At 39.5% G+C, this 6,445-nt stretch overlaps 1 non-coding gene across 1 annotated transcript; it reads right to left on the bottom strand.

Annotated features, from left to right (window-relative positions):
* Positions 1 to 4,164: 4,164 nt before the first annotated feature.
* LOC148577587 (small nucleolar RNA R71) lies at positions 4,165 to 4,272 on the bottom strand. Its single transcript, XR_015903785.1, has one exon. It is a non-coding gene; the product is annotated as a small nucleolar RNA R71 (small nucleolar RNA).
* Between the last annotated feature and the right edge of the window lie 2,173 nt (positions 4,273 to 6,445).

Below are 6,445 nucleotides of genomic sequence, written 5' to 3'. Positions count from 1 at the left end.
CTCATTGGGAGAGGGAGCTCTGTTGCACTTGATAGATTAATGATAGTAAATTTCTTCTTCTTTTCATCTCTCTTTGATTTGCTAAGAGAAATTTCGTTTTTCAATTCTAGCATTCAATCATCTTTGAAAAGAGGTTGAATGCAAATTGGGTTTACCTTGGAAAAAGAAACATGAAACCATGCTTGAAATCCCTTCTCACACTTGAGTAGATCTGGGTTTTGGGATTGGATATGGTGACATGAAATTCACCAACTACTTGGATCTATGAGGATGTGTGGTATAATCAGGACCAAGCTTATCTCTCTTTATGAGCAATTAGACCAAAAGAATTGGCTGATTATAAAGATTTGAGAGATTGAATCACCAAGGATTTGGGGTTCAATCAATCATGATTGTCAAGAGGTCAATGAGTTGCATGATTGAAGATGGGATGATCTATATTTGATCCAAAGAGAGCAACATCTCCTAATCCCAATGAATTTTCCCATTCGTATCTTTCCTATTCTTTATAGTTTTCTTTAATTTCTACTATCAACCCATTCCCCATTTACAATTCAGTCATTTATGTTTCTGCAATTTACTTTCATGCTCCTTGTGTTTTTGCACTTTACAGCTTTTCTTTATCATTAAGTCATTTATCATTCTGCCATTTAGAATTCTGCACTCAACAATACCTATTGATTAGTTTGACTAAATCACTCATTAACTAAAGTTGCTTAGTCAATTAATCTCTATGGGATTCGACGTCACTCTATTGTGAGTTATTACTTGACGACAATTTGGTATACTTGCCAAAGACGGATTCATTATATTCATTATAGTGAACTTAAAATCCAGTCATCAAGTTTATGGCACCGTTGCCGAGGATTGAATTTGAATTGACAACGACTAAATTGATGAGTATTTAGATTAAGCATTTTTATTTACTTTGTTAATTACTTTGATTCCAGTTTCTTATTTTCTTTTTTTTATTTTAGCACTTGAATTTCCAGTTGTTCATTGTATATATCCATTCTAACAAGAAGCACACTAACTGTTTGATATTTTGCATCAACCAAATTTGACTTACCCACCCTTCTTCTAAAGAGGGTGATAATCCTTGTTTTAGTTTGTGTTTTTTATTGTGTATGACAGGGAGGAGAGGAGCTATAACCTCTTACGATTTTAAACCTGAAAGGACATTTCTATGGTTGAAAAGAGAGGCAGTGGCAAGAGGAAGAAGGGTGGTTTGTGAAGAAGAATAAGAGAGTCTAATTCAAAATATGGAAGGTGAAGCACACAACCATCAAAATGAAGTAGTGGGCAACCATGCCCCTCACAAGAAAGGAGAGTGCTAGGCTCTTATATCAAACCCAACCCTGGGAATTGTGGGAGTAGCATCTTGAAACCCATCATACATGCCAACAATTTTGAACTCAAATCATAGCTAATCACTCTCATTCAGAATAACTGTTCATTCGGAGGAAATGTTCAAGAAGATCCAAATCAACATCTAACCATATTCTTGAAAATCTGTGACACAGTGAAGGCTAATGGTGTCCACCCTGACACCTATAAACTGCTGTTGTTTCCCTTTTCTCTCAGGGATAAAGCATCTAAGAGGTTGGAATCCTTTCCAAAGGAGAGTTTGACAACTTGGGATGATGTTGTGAACAAGTTCTTGGCAAAATTCTACCCTCCCTAAAGAGTTAACAAGTTGAGAGCTGAGGTACAAATATTTAGACAAAAGATGGGGAGACTCTCTACGAAGCTTGGGAGAGATATAAAGAGCTAGCAAGGAAATGTCCCCCGGATATGTTCAATGAGTGGGTCCAGTTGTACATTTTCTATGAAGGATTGTCTCAAGAGTCAAAGAAGGCTTTAGATCACTCTTCAGGAGGTTCTCTCAATAACAAGACAATTGAAGAGGCCATAGACATCATAGAAACTGTGGCTAACAATGAGTATTTCTATGCCTCTGATAGGAACTCGAGAAGGGGAGTGATGGAGCTAAACCTCATAGATGCTCTGCTGGCTCAAAACAATGTGATCACAGCTCAACTAGCAGCTCTAACCAAGCAAATGGAGAAGAATAAAGTTTCAGCGATCAATGCTCAAGCACCTATGCAAGAAGGAGATAGCTTAGAAGTTGAATGTGAATGGGAGCAAGCCAACTATGTGAATAATTCATCAAGACAACCATATGATCCCAATGCTAAAACTTACAACCCAGATTGGAAGAACCACCCAAATTTTGGGTGGGAAAACCAACAAAACCACACTCAAGACCACAAATCATATCACTCTAACTAGTACAATAACTTCAGTGATGCCAAGGCATCTTTGGCTAGTTTCACAAGCCTTTTTCATTAGTTTTACTTGGTTTTCATGCATTTCTTAGGCAAGAAGTAAGTGTTTGGATGAGAATTTCATGCATGCCTTGATTCAATCAATCATGGTTAAATTGATGCATTTTCCTGAGATTTATGCATATTTCTCTCTGTTTCCATTCATTTTTCTCATGATTCACTGCTTCCTTGGGGACAAGCAAGATTTAAGTTTCGTGTTGTGATGCCAAGGCATCTTAGGCTAATTTCACTAGCCTTTTTCTTTGTTTTTATTAGGTTTTATGCACTCTCTTGAACAATAAGTAAGTGTTTGGATGAAAAGTTCATGCATACCTTGATTCATTCAAACATGGTTAAATTGATGCATTTTCATGGGATTTATGCTATATTTACTTGTGCGTTAAGAATGATGCAAACTCTTGTGAACCTAGCAAAGCTTTGATGCATGTATTGGTTGATGATAGGTGAAGAGAAGCTAGGACGAGGTATGGAAAGAAGCTAAAGAATGGCCATGTAAAGAAGAAAAGGAAGCAACGTTGGTGGCCAAATTTGGCTCACCGGCCAAATTTGGCTCACCAACGTTGCCTCAAACGTTGAAGAAAAAGGGGCAATGCAACATTGGTAAGCCAAACTAACATTGTAAGCAACATTGTACATTTACTGGTGCCAACGTTGGAGGGAACGTTGGCTGATAAACCACTATTTTATGGTTTATCTTGTGCTCAATTGAGTGATTTTTATCAACTCTTTACCCACTTATTTATACTATTCGCATGGTTTTACATTTTCCTTACTAATTATGTGCTTTGATTGAAAACATGCTTCTTTGGCCTTAAGTTCCCTATGTTTAATCCTCTCTTATTACCATTAGATGCCTTGATATGTGTGTTAAGTGTTTTCAGAGATTACAGGGCAGGAATGGCTTGGAGGATGGAAAGGAAGCATGCAAAAGTGGAAGGAATACAAGAAGTTGAAGAAATTGCTAAGCTATCCAGCCTGACCTGGGAGACGACTTGGGAGACGACCTGGGACTTAAAACTCCTAGTAAATTTAATTGAAATACTCTGTGACACATTTCTAAATTGATAGGCAGATTTTCGGTCAGTTAAGAACTATACTTGCAACGTAACCATTTTAATAAATTTTTAATTCACCAACTTCTGCTTCCCATCAATTTTTGGCGCCGTTGCCGGGGAGTTGCAATAGAGTGCTAATTTTATTAATTAGAATTTATTTATTTGAATTTTATTTAATTTTGCTACTATGAGCTGCATGTTTCTTCCGTCAAATGACGCGTTCACTTCCTGATCCGCGCTTGCTAATATTCGATCCTGAAATTGAAAGGACTATTTCACGAATAAGGCGAGAACAGCGTAGGTTAGCCCGTTCTGAGGGCGGATCTGAAAGTGAATCTGAGGAAGAAACCAGCCCCCGTTCTACTGATTCGGTTGTTTTACGTGCAGAAAACATGGCAGCTAGAAGAGTTACCATTCAGGAGGAAGGAGCTCCTGATTTTACAATGCAACCGTTTCAAGCGCATCATCCAGCAGTAGCTATGGATTTTGAAATAAAGACCGCACTGCTAAATTTGATGCCCAAGTTTCATGGCGTACCTGCTCAAGAGCCTATCAAGCACTTGAGAGATTTCCAGGCAGCCTGTTCTACTGTCAGGCATGATGGCACTGATGAAACTTCAATTCTGCTGAAAGCTTTCCCGTTCTCTCTTGAGGGAAAAGTAAGAGAGTGGTACTACACTCAACCTATAGCAAATGTATCCAACTGGGACACACTCAGAAAGGAGTTTCTGGAGAAATTCTTTCCATCTGAAGTTATTGATAAACTGAGGAAGGATATCTCTACAATTGTTCAGGATGACAATGAGACTCTCTTTGAATACTGGGAGCGCTTCAATAATCTTCTGGAAGCATGCCCCCACCACATGATTGACAAGATCGTGCTACTCAGCTATATCACACAAGGTATGAGGCCCCAAGATAAGACCACATTGGAAAGTGCCAGCAATGGGTCTATGAAGAAGTACAAGACCACTGATGAAGCTTGGCAATTGATCAGTGATTTAGCTGAATCTACTCGGAACCACAGACAGAAGCCAGGCCGTTCAAAAGCCGTTGCAGAAATATCTTCTGGCATAGAGACTGCTGCTCTAAATCGAAGCATCTGTGAGATGACCAACCTGCTGAAGCAAATGCAGTTGAGTCAACAAGCTCAGCAAACTCAACCGCAGCAAAACCAACAACTAGTTTCACAAAGAATTTGCGGAATTTGTGCTGATTACAGCCATTACACTGATGAATGCCCGCTGCTTCAACAAGAAGATAACATGGTGGCATCTACTCACAACTTCTATGACCGCCCCAACCAAGGGTACAATCAAAGTGGAAATAATAACCATGGATGGCAGGACAATTCAAACCAGAATTGGAGAGACAACAATAATAGGGGAGGCAGAGATAATCAGGGAAATCAGAGGTGGAATAATAACAACAGCAGGCAGCAAAATCAACCTTACCGAGCACCTCACTTGAGGCAAAACCAAGGACCACCGAACAATCAGCAGCAAACCTCTCAATTTACTCATTCTTCTGTATCTTCTAATGAAGATTTATTACAACCTTTTCAGAAAAGACAACTGGCCATGGAAAATACCATCGTGAACAGTATTAACGCCAGTCTGAATGGTTTCACCTCTACTCTGCAAGCTTTTATGACACAACTTGGTTCAGCACAAAATTCCAGTAACCAACCTTCAAGCACCACTAGAATCCCCTCTCAACCATTACCCAATCCAAAGGGAGGCATTAATGCCATCACCCTGAGGTCCGGAACCACACTGCAGGAGAGGAATCAGGAGGAACCAAGCTCACCAGAATACGCCTCAGCTGAAGAGGTGGTAGAAATCGAAGATGTTGAAGAGGAAGAGGACATACAGGACATAGCTGAAGAGATAGGTCAACCACAGGAAGAAGCACAAAAAGACGCAGGCCCTTCAGAAAACACTACTCCCATTCCATTTCCACAACTTGCAAGGAAGCCCAGGAAGCAGTTGGAACCTGATCCTAAAATGGTAGAAATATTCAAAAAGGTTGAGGTAACTGTTCCCGTTTTTGTTGTTATTCAGTAGGTACCTAAATATGCAAAGTTTCTAAAAGACTTATGTATCCATAAAGACAAAATTAATGAATTAGAAACTATTCCTTTAGGTAGTTCTATATCTGCTTTAATGGGAGGATTACCTGAAAAATATAGTGATTCAGGTCCTTGCATAGTTAGTTGTACTATTGGTGGTGTAGTAATTTATGATTGCATGTGTGATTTAGGAGCATGTGTCAGTATAATGCCTTTGTCTATATATGATGTTTTAAGGCTCCCTCCCTTAAAAAGGTCGGCAGCTCGTTTTGTGTTAGCAGATAAAAGCATTATTACAGTGGCTGGAGTTGCTGAAGATGTTTTGGTGAACATTAAAGGGCTCACATTTCTCACTGATTTTTATATCTTGGAGATGCCCCATAATGATTCAGATAAGCCATCATCAATCCTACTTGGAAGACCATTCCTGAAGACATCAAAATTCAAATTGGATGCTTTTTCAGGAACATACTCCTTTGAAATAGATGGCCGCATAGTGATCTTCAATCTGAATGAAGTCATTAGCAACCCCCCAGAAGATCGTTCTATCTTCCAGTGTGATGTCATAGACGAAAGTGTGGCTGAAGTCCAAAAAGAAGAGTTTGAAGAGAGGCACACTGGACAAGGTCCGAGTGTGGGGACCCTCTTAACTGACAATGAGGACACTTCGCCATTTTCGCAAGCCCTAGATAATCCAAAGCCTGCCCATGATCAAAAGTTAGAATTCAAACCTCTCCCTCCATATCTCAAATATGCTTATCTTGAGGATGAGCAGAAGCTTCCGGTTATTATTGCAAGGGAACTGACTTCTCAACAAGAAGAGCAGTTACTTGATGTACTGAGGAAGCATAAGAAGGCAATTGGGTGGAGTTTGGCAGACATAGTGGGAATTAACCCTCAAGTATGCGAGCACAGAATATTTTTAGAAGAAGGAGCAAGACCTGTCCGTCAACCCCAGAGAAGATTGAATC

The sequence above is a fragment of the Arachis ipaensis genome, chromosome B1 (assembly GCF_059453495.1).
Source record: "Arachis ipaensis isolate K30076 ecotype BB chromosome B1, ASM5945349v1, whole genome shotgun sequence".
NCBI classification, from domain to species: Eukaryota; Viridiplantae; Streptophyta; class Magnoliopsida; order Fabales; family Fabaceae; genus Arachis; species Arachis ipaensis.
Note: the sequence above shows the minus strand (reverse complement) of the source record. Positions and strands in the feature narration are given on the sequence as shown.